Here is an 18,818-nt window from a genome sequence, read left to right as displayed (position 1 = left end):
GTCCATAAATAAATAAGACATTTTGAGATAAAGAAATTTTTAAAAAGGAAAATGAATAAAATAAAATAGAGTTAATGAGATAGAGGCTGGTTGCAAGTGGCATCTGATCAGAGAAGGTTTCCTTGAAGAAGGACATGTGAATGAAACCTAGAAGAGGAATCAGGTGTGGGAAGATGGTGGTGATATGTGGGGGTTTGGGCTGGGACAGAGCTTTCCAGAACCGAAGGAGGAGGGGTGGGTATAGCTCAGTGGTAGAGTGCATGCCTGGCATGCATGAGGTCCTGGGTTCAATCCCCAGTGTTTCCATTAAAGAAATAAGTATATAAATAAATCTAACTACCTTCCACTCTAAAACAAAACAACAAGCAAAACTGAAGGACGAAGTGCGAAAGCCAGGAAGTAGGGATGAATTTGGCATACTTGAGAAAAATAAGAAAAGCCAGTGTAGCTAGAATGTGATGAGTGAACTGATTGATTGGGGACGATTATTTCTCTAGTGGCACCTGGCCAAACTGACAGTTCTTTTAAAAAAAAAAAAAACTAAAAAACTAAAAAACCAAAAAACAAAAACACACATAAAAAATTTCAGTTGCAAAACAGAATATTTTCTTATACTAGCGCTAAATTAAAATTTCAGAAAAATTAAGTCATGAAAAGTTTGTGGAATCACTTTCCCATAGGCAATTTGATATTAAAACAATAAATACTAAAGCATAAAATGAATATATGGACATCTGACTGAATTCCAATGTTTCCCTTATTTACGTTACGGCGGACACTAAAATATTACCCAACAGCTCTTTCTGACCTTTGTTCTTATTAATACAACGTTAGATTTGTTGGAGACAGCAAGGCCCCAGCTTGCTCTTTCAGTACCTCTTGCAGTGGGAATAACCACATGACACAGACAATGCCAGTAGCCGGTTACCAGATTTTATGGGGCATTGTGGGAAATCTGTTGATTTCCGGGTGAAAGAGCATGGCACGGAAGTGATTCACTCCACTTCTCCGCCCCTTCTTTTCCCCTGAAGATCTCCTGATGGATCTGTCTGTAGCAGCTATCTTACCATCACTGGGCATCAAGTCAGGTTTCCTAATAACGCAGCTGTGCAGCTGAATCTAAGCAAGTGACAGCACATCTCGCGAATTCTGGTTAGTTAAGAGAGCAGTATGTGGCTTCAAGATTAGTTGAGCTTTCTGTTACTCACAAGCAAACACATTCTTAATTGCTCAAACTATTTGATGCTTTTTGAAAATCAAGTATCAAACAGTCACTTTTACTTTTTTTTTTTTTTTTTTTAAATTTGGGTACACGCTGTGCTTGTGCTCAGTATGGTTACTCTGAGTTCAATGAATCTGAGCTCTCCTCAGGAGCCAGGCAAAGTTCCAAAAGCCAGATGTATTCATCCCTTCAGCAGTGCTCTGAGGCTGGTGCATGAATATTCACATTTTATAGATGAGGAATTGGAGGTTCAGAAATGTAAAGTAACCGGTCCAGTGCCGCACACCTCACGAGTGACAGATCTGACTCCAGGTTCCAGGGCCTCTGGCTCTAATCTCTCTGTGGGACAGTTGCCTAGAATTAATGAGCCATTTCATTGCACAAGATTAAATGGACCAAGCTAATGAGATTTTTTTTGTACAAATGCTGATTCCTTCAGGGTTGATGGAAAAAGGGCTAAATATGGAATGACTCTCTCCAAGGCAGTATGTATGTATATATGCTTATTCCATATATTCAAGGTCAGTATTTTTACATACATTTTTTTATCACTGTCTCTATAATGATAAGTTAATAGTTTCTCAGGGGAAAATGAAATAAAATAGCCATCCCAATGAAATGGCAAATGTTAGCCTGACTGGAATTTAAAATGGAAAATAATACAATTTTTTTTTTTAGGAAGCTATTTTAAGAAAAACATTGACAGACTATTAAGAGACCAAATTCAAGGATAACTTGATAATAAAGTTTATGGAACAGTCTGTGTGCTTCTGTTTGTTTTGGAGACTGAAATGAGAGAAAACATTTGTACACAGACCCAGTAATTAAATCAAATCACCATGCTGTATACCTTACACACACACAATGGGAATATTACACAGTTATAAAAAAGAATGAAATATTGCCATTTATGACAACATGGATGGACCTTGGGGGTATTATGCTAAGTGAAATAAGTCAGACAGATAAAGGCAAATATTGTATGACTTCACTCATATGTGGAATCTGAAAAACAAAACAAACAAAACAAAACAAAACTCATAGATACAGAGAATAGATTGATGGTTGCCAGAGGGAAGGGGTGTCAGAGGGTGGGTGAACTGGGTGAAGGGGATCAAGAGATACTAACTTCCAGTTATAAAATAAATAAGTCATGGGTATGTAATATACAGCATGTTGACGATCATTAAAAATACTCTCTTACAAATTTGAAAGTTGCTAAGAAAGTAAATTTTAAAAGTTCTCATCATAAAAAAAAGAAAGAAATCTTGCATGGTGACAGGTGGTAACCAGACTTATGATGATCATTTTGTAATGTATACAAATGTCGAATCATTATGTTGTACACCTAAAACAAATACATTGTTGTATGTTATTACACTTCAATAAAACAAATCTAATTAGTAACTTTATATTGCTTGTATTTGTAATTATGCTTTTATATGTTGTTTTACATAAAATATATTATTAAAATTTAAATCATCTGTCCTCTTTACTTTTATAAAAATTTAAAATTACATATGTGGTCCACATTTGTAGCTTTTTTTTTTTTTTTTTTTTGGTACAGGTCTAGTTTAGAGTGTAGAGGTAGAGAGAGAAGAGAAAAGCTGAAGTGACTGATCTATGAAACACCCCTTTATTTAGTGGCAGGGTATTAATTCTCGAAACCCAAGTAAATATGGTATTTCAAGGAAAGAATAATCAAATGTATAAAATGATGTTAAAGAGTCAAATAAGATTAGAATGAAGAAATGGACATTGGTTCTAGTGATTTAGAGGTCACTGATGATTTTGGTAAGAGTTAGGTCAGAAGAGCTCTGGGGATGAAATGTAGATTGGAGTGAGTTGAAGAGAGGTTGGAGGAAAACAACTCCTTGGACAACTCTTAAAATGGGTCAGAGAAACCCAGCTGTAGCTTAGTAAGTATGTGGGACTAAGACAGGTGTTAATTTTTTATGTCTGCATATTGATCAGAAAAATTGCTCAGCAGAAAAGAGACTACTCCTGTAGTGAGGCCATTAGAAACAGAACAAGAAATCATCTTAAGAAACTTACTGCCATAATTTTGGTATTTACCTATCTCAGTGTGAAGAAATATTGAAAAGAAACCACCTTTTAACGATTGTAGTAAGTTTCTGAATACTTGCATTTAGGGGAAAGAGCATGAGCTTTGAAGTCCAAAAAAACTTTATTCAAATCACAGCTCTACTACTCATTAATTGTTGTCACTGCCCAAAGAGTAGGTAGGGAAGTGAGCAGCTGGACAAGGAGACAAAGGCAGGCCTAAAGAGGAGATCAGATAGATCAGATATTTCACCCACAGTAACTGAAAAAAAGATGAAATACATAGTAATAGAAGCAAATTCATTGCTAAATTTTGTGGTAGGAAGATACAATGTTCTCTTAATTTCAGTGGCTGCTTAATATTCCATTTTATGCCTAATATATTTTAACTAATTTGCTAGTTTTTGTTATTATAAGAATGCTGCATTGAATAGCCTTCCAGTTAAAGTTATATCTGCATCGTTGTAATTTTATTAAGATAAACTACAACCAATTACAGTGTAAGAAAGTATATGTATTTCTATAACTTTTAATATAATGTTAAAGAGCTCAAGAAAAATTTAAGATGTAATTCTAACAGTGCATAACAGTGCCTTCCCAAGAACCCTTACAAACAATGGTTACCATGGTTAGAGAGCTATTTCTGTAAAAGACATTTTGGATGATTTTTAAAATGAGAATTTGATTAAATTCCTGAAGCTTCTTCCCATGAAAATGAATATACATTCAAAAATTTGTATTCAATATCAGAAAGTGTTGTGACTTCAGTCTTAACTCTTTTTTTTTCCTCATTTTTATATTATGGGGTACTAGGATAAAAATAAATTGAAGAAACATTTAAAAGTCACTCCTATATAATCTCATTGCATATGAAGTATGTGAAATTGAACATAAATATATAAAAAGAAATAAAGAAACACATGGTTAGCAATTCATTTGAATATCTATTACTTCATTCTAAAACCAGTGGCAATAACCAGTGGAAAAGAAAAATGTGTTGTTTGACCTGAGTTTCAATTTCACAGTGGTATAATTAAGGTATTGATTTGTGTCACACTGACAGAGGCCTTTTTCAGAAGGTAAAGCAAAGACTGGTCTTTGTAAATAAATATGGGTAGTTGGAATTGTAATTATGCATGATTTCAGTTACCTCAAGCACTTGAATTAACCTGAAAGTCTTGAGAAATAGTCGTCCGTCCAGGTACCAATAGTGTTTTACAGTTTTCTAAATACTTAGAGGCACAGAGACGATTTTGGATTTTGAGCTGGGAAATGAAGTGAGAATGATGATGAATTGCTAAGCAATGTTGAACACTCCAGGCCTACTGACTATAATCTCTTTAGATAGGGGTACTCAAGAGGGGTATTTTAATAGATAGTAGTCTAAAAATTGGTAAGATAAAAGTTAAATTACTGCACGTTTCAAGGCATATCGTGAGAAAATGAGTGCCAAGTAAGGTGATACCCTGCTGAGTTTGCATGTGTTGTAGGGAATATCAAGATGAAATATTTGCATATTCTGAAATGCTGGAGGACAGATTTAGTGTTTAGAACGTAATGCCTAGCGCCCGATAACTGGGGTTGGTTGCACCCAAGAGATTGTTTTACTTGTGGCATTTTAAAGCCATTTCCATATGCTTTCTTAGATATCTCTGAGGTAGGGATAGGAAATAGTACTTCTGAGTGCCTCCCTCTTATTATGCATCCTTCGGGTGGACATTTATGTATGATGGCACCTGTCATCTGTTAACTCTTCCTCTGGTTGGAACTGAGTCTCATCTTGCAAGTGAGGAAACTGAAGCTCTGGAAGATGAAGTGGTTTTGCCCACTGTACACAATTAACAGGCAACGCTACATCTGAACCAAGTACCACAACTGATGTTTCAACAAAACTTAGTCAAAATCTGAAGCTCGTCCTCATTTTTTTAGCCACGACAAGCACGTGTTATAACTTAAGATTCTATTCAGTCTCCATACTGCCATAGGAGAACTTCAACTGGGACATAATATCCCTAAAATATGTTCCAACTCTGTAGGATATTGGCATTTCGTAGACTGGGGGTTGGGCTGCAGGATGTACCGAGTATGCAATTTCCAAGAGCTGACCGGCATTCCTGATATTTCTGACTGCCACTCTCCTCTGCAGTTAAGAGTCCTAAGAACAATTAACTCTCCTGACAAAGAATCCTTGCTTGGTCAAACTTTAATCAGGCCCTGAACCCTCTCCTAGGCCCATGTGGGCACTTCCTATAAAATCCAGTTTTAGCAAGAAGTCTGCCAAGTCAGTTAAACAGAAACCCTCACCCCTGCTATCTGACCCTCCTCAGTATCTGAATGCACAGGTCCCTCGTCTTCTACCATTCCCCAGGTGCTGGCTGATCACTTGGACTTGAATTCTGTCAGGTTGTTTTAGCCAGAGTCCACACCCACTGCCTGAATTTGATGCTTCCTCTTAGTAATTTTTCGTATACTGACCCCCATCCTGCTTCTTGGCTTTAAGTTCTGACTTGCCTATGTTGTATTTGGATTTAAGGTCTCTCTTCCACTATTGCAGTAGTCCTGAACAAAATCTGTGTTTACCACTTTAATTACTATCCAGATGTAACTTTTCTTTGATACCATCCAATCCAAGGATCTATTTTGGGTCAAGTGAACAAACATAGTAGGTGATAAATAGGCTTAGTCAAAAATGTGACATACAGCATAGAGCAGCCTGGAATTTATGGACACTTGAAAATGAGCAATGCCTTTGGAAAGGTTCCTAATTGACATGGGAGAACAGAATTGGCTTCTCAGCAATCAACTCAAGCCTCTGATTGCTTCCAGAAATTTTGGAGCAATAAATACTCCTATGAATAATTATGGTAAAAAAGAATAAGAAATTATTGGTATGAAGGGCTACTGCAAGGCATCTATTAGAGAAAGAGTCTGCCCCACTAAGTTAGAGGTGGGCATCAAATGGCAGAGCATGAGAATAGGCATACAATGAAGAAAAATGTAATGGAACAGCAGTGGATAAAATACCTGAAGAGTTCTGTGCTATGTGCTACAGGGTCTGAATGGAAAATAAATCCTCCCCTAAAGGAGTCCATTAGGCACGTTTGATTACATTATTAAAAAAAAAAAAAACACTGGATCTTCTTGCCTCTTTAATTACTGTTTTCAGCCTGCCTGAACTTGACAGGGATCTTTCCACTGCAGCAAATTAACCCAAGTCAACCCACTGTAAAGAACAAAAAAAAGGGAACTGCTTGGCTCTCATTGAAAAGTCCATGTATGGACTTTGAGCATGAAAATCTTCAGGTGTAGTTGGATGCTAAAAGTCAGAAAGTATCCTCTGGACTTACTGGATGTTTCTTTATTTTTTCGTCTTTATATCATCAGTTTCAGTAGCAGGAAGGCTCTCTCTCCATAGAAAGGTGAAATGCCTGCTGAAAGTTCCTAAATCACATTCTCAACATTTAGCAACTCTAGTAAAAAGAAATTGTCTTTTTTTCTCTAGTAATTCCTGCGGAAGTTTCGGGCTTCAAACTGATGTACTCCGCAAAAAAGAAAAAAGAAAGAAGGAAAGAAAGAAGAGGGGAAAGAGAGAGAGAAAGATGAAAGAAAGAAAAAAAGAAAGGAAGGAAGGAAGAAAGGAAAGATAGCAAGAATGAAAGGAAGGAAGGGAGGAAGGAAGGAAGAGGGAAAGAGAGAGGGAAACTGTAAAACAGAAACTATGAAAAAGAAAATTAGAAACACTAATTCCTTCTCTCTATTCCCACCAGGCTGCCTAATGATTCTGCTTCCAATTTTCCCCACACCAACAAGCAATTCTCTCACACCAGCTGGAAGTCCTACAATGCAACTCAGTTCTAACACTATTGACCTGGAGATAGCTTCAGACCCCAGAGTTAAGGGCTCAGTCCTACAAGACTGCCCCCTACTTCAGATGCCAACTGTATGTCCAAGTCGTCACTTGTGCTATAGGTTCCTTTCTTATATTTGGTTAATTTGCTAGAGCAGCTCACAGAACTCAGAGAAATATTCTGCTTACCAGATTATCAGTTTATAATAAAATGACATAACTGAGGAACAGCCAGATGCAAGAGATGCATAGGGCAAGGTATGGGAAAAAGGCATAGAGTTTCCACGCCCTCTTCTAGCCCAGCAGTCTCCCCAAATCTCCATGTGTTCACCAACCTGGAAGCTCTCCAAACTCTATCCTTTTGGGTTTTTATGGAGGCTTCCTTATGTAGGCATGACTGAATAAATTAGTGATAAGGTGACTAGTGGTAGATTCAACCTCTATTCCCCCTCTTCTCCCCAGAAATTAGGGGAGTGGGACTGAAAGTTCCAACTCTCCAATCAATGGTTAGTCCTCATAGCAGCCAACCCCCGTAATTCATGCTGTCTAAAAGTCACCCCATTAACAGAAATTCAGGTGTGGCTGAAAAAGATTTATGAATATCAAGATATCTTTATCACTCTTATCACTTAGTAAATTCCAAAAGATGTAGGACCTATGTGCCAGGAACTGGAGAAAGACCAAATAAATATTTCTTTTTATAAGTTACAATATCACACTGGCTCTTTTTCATTCCTTTGTTGCAATGAATAATAAACCCAGCTTTTCAGTTACGTGTATTTTTTCTGGTAGTCATTGGATGGATGGTATTGACACCAGGAAAAAAATTCACTGATTCCATAATTGTGTTCTCATCATTAAGGATGGACCCTTAACTTTATCTTTGATTAAGTAATTATAATGAACATTCCTATGTTAGACCCCAGACTGACTCCAGGATATGTATATGGTCACTATATCTATTGTTCATAGAAAAAATTAGTGTGTATTTTATGCAAAGTATGTTTTAAACCCCCATAATATTTAGTAAGTATATAGCAAAATGCTAAAAATGTGAAGATGGTGTGAAATAATAGATTACAAAATATAGAGGAACACTAATTTAAAAAAAATCAAAAGCAAAAAGCAGTAACAATTTTCTTTCAACATTGCTTGAAAATACTCTTTATCTATATTTTCAATCTTATTTTGTTTCTTCTAAGCAAATAACAAAGTGGCAAATTTTCAAAACTTGTGTTTTTAATTGAAAACCATAATACCATAAGGCAGAATGAACTCACAGATGTAGTCTGGGTAATTAAAGATATTAATGTGTTTTCAATGAATTTCACTACTGTTAATTTTTATAGCTTAATTTGACCTCATTGAGATATAGTTAGCCTAAAGGTCAGAGGTGGCTTCAAGCTTTGATTCTTACTAAGAATAAATTCTTATCAAATTCTTCCATTCGTTTTCCACATGAAAATTGTCTACTTCTGAGAACTATTTCATAAATATGTTTGAATTTTTATTATTTTTGGTTAGAGTAACACCTAATGTAATTCTAAACCAGTGTTTTCAAAATACTAATCCTTTCTAATGCACTGAGAAAATTCTAAGGACCTACATGTTTGAGTACTGCATTCTCATAGAAACAGTATATACTAAAACAATCACAATCTTGACAATGTAATATATTTTCATTAGACTTTTAATTACAGTTAGTTGTTAATTAAGGACACCTTACCCTGAACAGCAGCCATATGACAGGATTAAGGGGAAAGAACTGGTTTCCATGAATAAGCACTCTGTCAATATGAACATACCTGTAAGTAATTTATGACTTGCATTAAGCAACAATCACAGCATAACAAAGAATTCTGGTAATAACAAATATCTTGAGTGAAATTGATATAAATGCCAGGAAAGTCTACAGTTCTGCCTACGTGCTCAGTCACTGAGTGGTGCTACATACTTCCTGTGATAACTTTGTTGAATCAACCAAATGACAAAGTATTTTTGGTCACTGACAGTATCTCCAGAGTTCAAGTTCACCCTGAAGTTGGTTTGGCCAACACAATGGATATGACAGTTCTCAAGGTGCCACTTCTGAATGCCATTTTGAATTCAAAAGTTGGTTGATTTAGGTTTTCTTTTAAGATTCAGCAAATGATAAGGCATAGAAGCCTTCTTTATCCCAATTAAAGCAAGAAGGAGTATAAACAGATGTTGGAAAGTCTTTAATGTACTTTCATAAAAATTTAAGAACAGGAGTCATGACATGGTTGAAAATAAATTCTCACATTATTTAACCATCATTTTTTGGGGGCAGGGTTGTAAAAAGCAGTTTCAGAATTTATACCACCTAATTCAGAAATATGTACCCAGAAGTGACAGAGTGACATAACAACCACCACAAAAGCTAAAATGTGTACCTTTAAACTTCAGTGCCAAGGATGAGGAGATAGAGAAACATACAGAAGTTGGTCACCTCTAAGAACTCAGGTAAAACCATCTAGTGCTGAGGTAAGACTATTTGGCAAAAACTACACTCTGAGGTAAATTCAAAGGTATTTATGTGGTTGATCACAACTGACTGAGCCTGTTCCTTTGAAGATACAGTTAGACAAAGAAGAGACAGAATGAAACAAAGCTCTCCCAGTGGAGAATCACTCAACCTATATCTTTATGACAGAGTCCTAAAATACCTCATTGGTTGGACTATTCTGTTTCTGGTCATCTTTATTTCATGAACATTTTTTAAACATTACTTAGATTTCATTGAAATTTACAATTTATTGCAATAACACATGGAGGCATTTACAGCAAGTGATATTCCTACTTACACAAATGCAGTTACAGTTGTCCAAGGTTTAGGCTAATCGAATCATTAGCATTGCCTAGTGCCTGACATGCCAGCCACAGAGACCATTGCTGGGTTTTCATATGACATCATTTTTTGAATAGGCCAACTGGAAAGTTGACTTCACTTGGGCCCTCTCTGAAAGGGATAGAATAGAAACATATGCTAGTCATGGATTTACCTTTCCTCTCTCCTAGACTTTGACCACCACCTCTGTCTGAGAGCTTACTGAGTATTTGATGCACTGGAATGGGATCTCATATAACTTCACAGGAGACTAGGAGACCTACTTTTAGCAAAGAGGTGTGGTTGTAGGCTTACGATCTGGAGACACAGTTGTCATAACACAGTCTACTCTACCTGAAGCTTCCAGCCAGAGAGAGCATTGGGAGAGCCCAATGTATCCCACTCCAGTCTACTCATCTTTCTGAAAGCATTTTCTACATTGTTCTCTAAAGTAAATAAGGTCACTATATGCTCTTATCTGGAATCAATTCAGCTCATTCATCACCTTTAGCTATTTGATCTACCCAGCTGCATGAAAACAAGTATGGGAATGACTGAGTTTTTATTTTGATTAAATAGATGCTAAACCAATTGGTGATAATAATGATTAGAAAGAAGATGAGAAAGGAGGAGAGGTATACAGAACAAAAAAGGGAGAAATAGAGGAGTAGTAGTTTAGGGACTGCTTCTTATCATGTGCCATATCAAATGATAAACATTGTAGATGTCATCTCCTCTTCACAATAACCATATTTTTATTAACTTCATTTTAACCATGGCAAAACTGACGCTCAGGAATTTTAAAAATAACTTTTCAAAGTCCAAGAGATATTAAGTGATAAAACCAGAATTAAAACACACGACTGCTTGTCTCCTAAAACAAGCTCTTAACCTCAATAATATATAGCTTTATTTCTTCATTACTGCATTATATTTATGCATTCTAACCTATTATATGGTAGCTATTTAAGTGGAAAGTGGAAGATGACGCTATAAAATGGCAATGTTTTTTATCATGATCTTTGACTTGTAAATCTAACTTTATCAAAATACTGTATTTGGAAAAATCTAAATTTTAACTCTACTGACATTTTAAAGTGAAACTAATATATTTTACTTCACTATATAGCCAGAAGAAAAGCATCTCTATTTGTAATTTTGGGGAATGCTTTTTATGATTTAGCTAAGTAAGTAAACCATCCATCTCAATGTCGGAACTAATGTATCCTGTTTTCAATTTCACTATGCTTTTGCTCTTTCTACAATTATTCAACTCATTAAATTGAAAACTTTAGTTGAATTTTATTTTTTTAAGATCAAAAGTAAACCATGGCTATTTTCAGGAGAGGGCACAGATTTGAATATACTGTCATTCTATAAATTCAAATTATCATTGACAAAGAGTAAAACCTAAAATGCACCAAGACAGAGATTAAGTTTGCTTTAGTAAATTAAATTTTGACTAAATGAATGACTAGTGTAACTGATTGTAGGTGTTACTATTTTTAATCATAATTTACAGAGAAAAGGGTTCTTTTTCTTCTACATTTCCAGAAATTAGAATGAATGAATTCAGGTTAATTATCAGGTGGCAGATTTGGGGTGCTATGCATTATGTTTTATAGAAATGTTTCCCCTCAAGCATGTCTAACAAGAAAGGAAAATTAAACACATTTTTCAAAAATGCATTTATTCAATAATAATAATCAAAATTAAGAGTATCTACGAGGAAATAATTAAAAAACTTTAAATTCGATAGATGTAATTTGTTACTGTTTTCACTGGATCCTCATTGATAATAACCCTTTCCTCTACCTCCACTATTCAAATTAGCTGTACACTAAGGCAGTCGTGTTTTGATATATCTATAAGCAGTGAAATAGAGAGCCTATGACTCATGACGTTCAAGCACGTTGTATATAAGTTGCCCGCCAGATTCCTTACCTACCTTCTGTTTTTTTATTCCCTAGTCTCTTTGGAAAGTGGCTCTTGTTATTTTATTTTTCAGAAATGATAACTTAAGTGTTTCTCATCATGACTTAAATGATCTCATTCGTTGATTCATTGCCTGACTGAGGAAATAAAATCTCCTTGCTCTCCTCTCCTATTTGTTTTCTCTAGAATTAATCATAAGGGCTAAATAATTATATTAAGTTCTAGGTTACTTCTGCTGGATGAGATACAAACAGAGAACTGATGAATCAGGGACCTGGTATCCAGGAACTCATGGTTCCACATTGGTCATCAAAAAGGATTAACTTAGCCACTAGCTTCCTTTGGCTGGAATTCAGGATTTTATCCCAAGATGATCTTTATTAAAAAATGATGGAATTTGCTTTAAATAAATTATATTCTCAGCTTCTTATTTGTGTATCTATTTATTGTTTAACTAAAAAAACTTAACAACTGCTCTTTTTTATTATTAGAGAAGAATAAAAGATCTATAAACCATAATTTTAGTCTTTCCAAGTTGGAATTATAATATTTCAGGGGTCATTTACTAATTGAAAACATGGAATGAAACTTCAAAGACTGTTTTTTTCTCTCTGTGATCCAAATTTCAAATAGTAAAAATAGCAAAACTGAAGTCAGCATGTTCTTTAATATTGCAATTGTCACTTTCCACGTTAGTCTCTTTTTTTCAACACAAATGGATAAGGGCTTCCTTTTTTAACCACTGATTTCTTGAGTACTTTGAAATGGAACCTGCCTATTTTGATATGTCTTTCTATTTTTCCTTATCCTATATCTTCTCCTGTGCATAGAAAAGTTTATTTAGCCATCAGAATCTATCATTCTCCTCTCCCGTCTTGTCAAGGACATGCAACTTCATATGTGAGGCTAATAGTAGAATAAAAAAGACAACTGCCCCTGCAATTTATTTTGTACTTTATGTGAAGCACTGATAGGCATTCTGGATGTATTATTTCTGATCTTCACAGTAATCACACATGGTGTATATCATGGTCCCTGTTTCAATAACATATCATATCAGTTCATATCTTTTATGTTAGTTTAGAAGGAGTTTCATAATATTCTGGAATTTTCAAGTTTGAGTGATTTTTGAGATCATTTAGCACAGCTAATTCTTTCATTTTTGACATTGAAGATTTGGGGCAGTGTGAGGTTAAGTGTTATTCAAATTAACCCAGAATATAAACCAAGAGTTTTATTCTTCAAACCTTTAGCCCAATTTAATATCTAGAGTATTCCCAGTTATTCATAAAAGCCTATAAAAATATTGTTTCCAGACCATGGAATGGTGACTACATACATACATCTTAATGATAAGAACAAAGCTTTTATAAACAAAATGACGCTATTTCCTACTATTTTCATTATCTTCTGCAACATATAATTTGTCTCCTATCCTCAAAGTGGTTTTTTAAAAAATATTATCTTTTTTTGTTTCTAGTGATTTGTCTTTTATTTTCTCGACTTTATTCTCCTGGGAAAAAAACTGGCGCAAGATAAGTGATATAACATTCACTTTTATAGCTTTAAGTATTCCTATTTACTCACTGACTCAAGATGAGATCTACAGTATAAAGAGAATAAGAATAATCTGAATAAGATAATGATTAGTAATTAGTATATAATATTGTAATCATTATAGTTATAGTAATGTTACAACTATATATGGAATCTTTCCATCTTACAGAGGAACTTTTATGAGTTTAATCACATCTAATACTCATGACAACTGTGTAAGTCAGAATTTATGCTCACATGTTACCAATCAGGGATGTAAAACTTGAAGGATTTTTGATTTAGCACAGATCTCAAACTTAACTGTCAGTACTGGCCAGACATCAGAACCCTGACGAAAGCCCGAGTACTTTCTAGGGTTCCCCACTGTTACTTCTGCAGTGTCTTAGTATGTTTGCACCCCTCTTTTCTGCCTATGCAAGCCTGCTGTCATTTAGACTTATGTGCTTGAATTCAGTTAGCAAGATACAAATGCAGAGCACTAAAGCAGATCATAAAATATGAATGCATTATCAATCCTCTTCCTCAAGCAACTTCAAAACCGGTTCTTTCAAAATCACTTGGTGTTTGTCTTCTTAAACAACCTGAAACAAATTTAGTACCTTGGTGATGTTCTCTACCACTCAGACATTCCAGATCTTTGTTATGACATTATTATTATACCACTTCCCTCTAACCCTTTATAATTCACTCTTTCAATTGATCTAAGTTATGTAGGTTGCTTATAAAATGTCACATCAGCTATAATTGTATATTGACTTTGGAATAGACTAATCTGTGTGCGCGTGTGTGTGTGCGTGTGTGTGTGTGTGTGTGTGTAAAGGGTCAGGGGAAATACTAAAGCCAGAGCAAGAGGCGAAAAGTGAGAAAGTAAAGGGAAACCTGTGTTAACTCTAACTGGAGGGCTTGACTTGCATTCAGGGTAATGGTTAGTTCTGATGGGCTGGATTTGATTGTGGTAAAATCTGGTTGAATTTTAGTGAGTGATAGACTAATCAGGAATCACAGTTTTCTAAGACAAGTTTTTGAAATGAAATAGTCTTCATGCATATTGGACTCATATTACTAACTTTAAGCCGACATCTCCCTTCCGTTAAGCCTCCTCCATACAGTGAAGTTGCTCCTGTCTATTCATAGCTTAGTCCACTGCTGATCATTTAATGTCTCAATTATGCTAGTTTCTTAATTTCATGTTGCCAATATACATATATATAAAAACTTTCAAAACGCATACCATAAAATCCACAAAAAAACAAATATAGTTTAAGAAATCTATTGACCAACTTTTCTTAAACATCTGCTAGTATATCATTAATGAACACCTTGGTAAAATTTGAGAACATGCTATTGAATTGTACTTTTTCCTTCACTTACAATTTTAAGGTTTCTTTAATGCCATTTTTAATCATTATTTGTGAAGACGAAACCCTGTCTCTGATCTGCTATTATGTCAAAAACAATATAAGAAGGGTACCTAAAATCAGAGGCAAGTTCCCAAATATGAAAATACACAAAAATGAGTCCTCTTGTTTGGAAAAAAATTTTTTCCTGACACTGTGCTGATAGCCACTGAAACACAAAAGTGCTTCAAAATTTTTTTCTGAAAAATTGTAGGTTTTAGCTAGGTTTAACTTTAATTACTTTGAAGCCATAGTTTAATTATTTTGAAGGACTTACAATCTTTTCAACTGGAGGGTGGTGTCAGGAGTCCCCTAAGTTCCCATTCATATTAAGGGTGAGTATAAAAGTAGAGTGAACAAGGGAGACTCGTTCTAGAGGCTTCAGATGGAAAGAGTATATCTTCTCTCTGAAAGTCCCATTAATGAGCTGTGGGATCCTGGGTTTGTCTACCCTGCCCTTGTTGGATGTCCCGTCCCCTGACGCCATTAGGAGACATGCCAAGAGGAAGCTTCCTAGAGATAAGAGAAATAAGCTGCATTTCTAGCTTCTGAAGGGGACATCATAATGCGTTTCCCATAGGAATGGTCAAGAGTGGTCAAACCAGTAATAGTAGGTGGGAAGTACATGTAGAATAAACAGACTTGTTTTGGCTGAGGCAAGCCTTCCCACAATACATATATTAGTGTCCCTAAGGGAAATGTGTTTCTACCAAGGGATAGATGCTTCATCCACTGCAGACAAAGCTGTTTTCTCATCAGAGGTAATGAGTTCTTTTCATCATCATCATGACTAATTTAATGGACATGTGCTACATTTACATACATTAACTCAATTAATTGTCATAATACCCTTAAGAAGTACAAAATATATTATTGCCATATCACAGAAGGGAAAACTGAGAAACCAAGCAGGGAACTGACATACAAAAGATTCCACAGATAGTAATCAGTGCATTTAGAGCTCAAGACATGACATCTGACTCGATGTTATCTCTTAATAACTGAAGTATTTTGTCCCACTATAATGGTTCTAGAATCACAGACAAGAGGGTTAAAGTATTAGATCTATTACTATTCATTAGTTTGGAAGCTATGGTCAAGTAACAGATATGCTAAGTCTCAATTTCTTTTTTCCATAAAATTGATCAAATAATACCTAATTTACAAAGTTGTCACAAATTTTAAATAAGAGGATTGTGAAGATATTTCTCACAATGACTAAGAGTGAGATTTAACCTTAACAAAATAGTACATACTTTGCACACTAATAACATTAGTGCGTGTGTGTGTGTGTGTGTGTGTGAACGTGACAAGCAGCATTCATCAGATTTGATGTTTCCTTAGAGATAAATTTAGGCACTCTGAAAATCATCTTGATTGGTCAGCAGTCAAGGAGACTTTCAATTTAAGTGCTTGCTTAATTAATTTAGCTAATGGGTTAAACAATGACAGAGGATGTAAGAAGTGAGGTGGGTCAAGGGTCCAGAATTTTGTTGTCCTTAATTCTTCAGAGCACTAAAACCTCTTTTTTCTCTTTTGTTCTTTCTTCCCATTCCTTGTTCCCCCAGACTCTTTTTACTTTCCTTTTACTGTAAGGAAAAGGAAGTTTATCAGATTTGGTACCTGGAAGGAGTGAACAAGTCAAACCTCTTTCCCATCCCCTCTTCATAAACACACTTGAAAACCTGAAGGTAATAACCCTGAAAGATTCCCCCAATGCTCCAGATTTCCTGGCAAGAGTTTGCTTGGGATATTATTTTAAAGGAGCGCTGAGGCATCCTCCTGCCTTATACAATATACGAGAATCCTTGACTCTCTGTTTTATTGTATTACTTTGCAATGTTTGCTTCACACTATCAATTTGACAAAGATTACAAAGCCAGTCACATCTATGACATTGTATTACCATCAAAAACTGCTGAATGGCTCAGACTCAGGACAAGAAGTTCAGGCAGGGGTTAGTGAATTTACCAGATCAGCACGAATGAAGAATGAGCAACCTTAGCATTCTCTATTCAACCCATCAGTGACTCTGGGAATGTTAGCCTGTGGTTGGCTTTTTTGATTGTACTCTGAGATATCTGGAATTTCTTGATCCAGATACAAAACTGGGCAGTGCCTGAAAAGATTGCATAACTTTACTTTTAAAAGGTTTTGAAAATCATGTAAATTATTCTAATGGTACAGGTTGGAAGTTCCCAAAATATGACATTAACAAAAAATAGATTAATTTCTTTAAATAATTTTACATCAGAAAAGTTTCATTTTTAATTTTGCTTTTTCTGAATACCTCCCACTGTCCCTTCTTTAAAAGTCTGTTCTAGCATACACTTTTTTTGGTTAAATCTATTTTGTGGTTGTAGTTTTACTTTCAAATATATAACCCAAAGCCAATTATCTATTCTGTATGTATTTGCTCTACAATCAATATAATCTATAGTAAAACAGTGGATCTACTGAGGTTCTTCTTTGTTTCAAGCTAGTTTGCAAAGTTAGATCTTTTTTTTTTTTTTCAGTCTAATTCTAAAACATAAACCTGCTAGGATTTTTTTTTTTATAATCCTATTTCTCATGAATAATTATGTAGCATAAGAAAATATCAGCTTGCTAAATCAGTGTGAAACTAATCAAATCAAACAGATACCAGCCAGAGAATTTTTAGAAATATTTTCTTAATCATGGCTAATAATTGAATTATTTATATCTCTACTTCAGGAGTAGAACTGCTTGCCTACAAAGAGCTCATGCTCTGTGCTGTTCAAACTTCCTCGACAAACTCCTAAAGGCATCTTTTATTCAGAGCTCCCAGTTGTGTGTGTTTATTAATAGTAAAGATTATTAGCTGTTGGTGTCTCATTACGGTCCAGAGACTACATGTTATGGATTGATTAGTGTGCCCCCAGAATTCACGAGCTGAAGCCCCTATCAGTGTGACTGTATTTGGTGATAGGGCCGTTAAGAAGTAGTTAAGGTAAAGATCATAAGGGTGGGACCTTAATTCAATAGGACTGGTGTCCTTTAAAGAAGAGGAAGAGACACCAGAGATATTCACATGTCCTTATGAGGACACAGTGAGAAGACAGCCATCTGCAAGCTATGAAGAGGTCTCACCAGAATCTAACCCTACCAGCACTTGAATCTTGGACTTCCTAGCCCCAAGAACCATGTGAAAATACATTTCTGTTGTTTATGCCATCTAGTCTGGTATTTTCATACAGTAGCCCTAGCAGACTAATACATTATGACAAGAATTTTATATGATTATATCTTTTGATCTCTACAAAGACACTGAAGAAGGTATAATTACTACCAGTTTATTTGTAAATGAGGCTTAGAGACGTTAAGCATCCCAGGATCACAAAACTAATGAGGAACAAATCTGAACAACTGGACAACTCTTACACCACCTTCCGCCACTGCACTAGAGGGGGCTTGGGAAGGATGTCCTTGAATGTTTATTAATAGGTATTGACCAAAATGGTCTTAGTATTCCCCTCAATTTGACTGAACTTCAGACAGCTTCCTTCCTGATGACAGACTCCCGATCTCCTTTTCCTTGGAGCATTCGCTTTAGAAAATTTGCAAATGTATATCCTTTCTCTACCCCTTTGAAATATATGTAACTTCTCCCAGACTCTTACCAGTTTTACAGTCAGGGAACTGTCTTTCTCAAGGGCTTGGGAAACATCTTTTTGAAATGTAAACACTGAAAGAAATAGTGCCCCACCTCCCAGTCTCATGGAGGGTAGGAACTTAACTTGGATTGGCACAAACTAGCAAGTACACATGGCCTAATCATAGAGAAAAATAATTGCAAACTCAAGAACAACTCAGTGTGATCTTCACATCCTGTTGACCAACCTCCCGCTAACATCATCCAGTAATTTTCCACCAGTTCATCCCAGCACGTACGAACAACTCTTACTTTGTTGCATCAGAGCCGCGTTC

The 18,818-nt window shown here is 35.5% G+C and overlaps 1 non-coding gene across 1 annotated transcript; it reads left to right on the top strand.

Moving 5' to 3' along the window:
• Window positions 1-234: 234 nt before the first annotated feature.
• TRNAA-GGC lies at window positions 235-306 on the top strand. The gene has a single exon. It is a non-coding gene; the product is annotated as a tRNA-Ala (tRNA).
• The last annotated feature ends 18,512 nt before the right edge of the window (window positions 307-18,818 follow it).

Source organism: Camelus ferus, chromosome 10 (assembly GCF_009834535.1).
Source record: "Camelus ferus isolate YT-003-E chromosome 10, BCGSAC_Cfer_1.0, whole genome shotgun sequence".
Lineage (NCBI taxonomy): Eukaryota > Metazoa > Chordata > Mammalia > Artiodactyla > Camelidae > Camelus > Camelus ferus.
The sequence above is the reverse complement of the archived record's forward strand: the minus strand, read 5'-3'. Positions and strand labels throughout refer to the sequence as shown.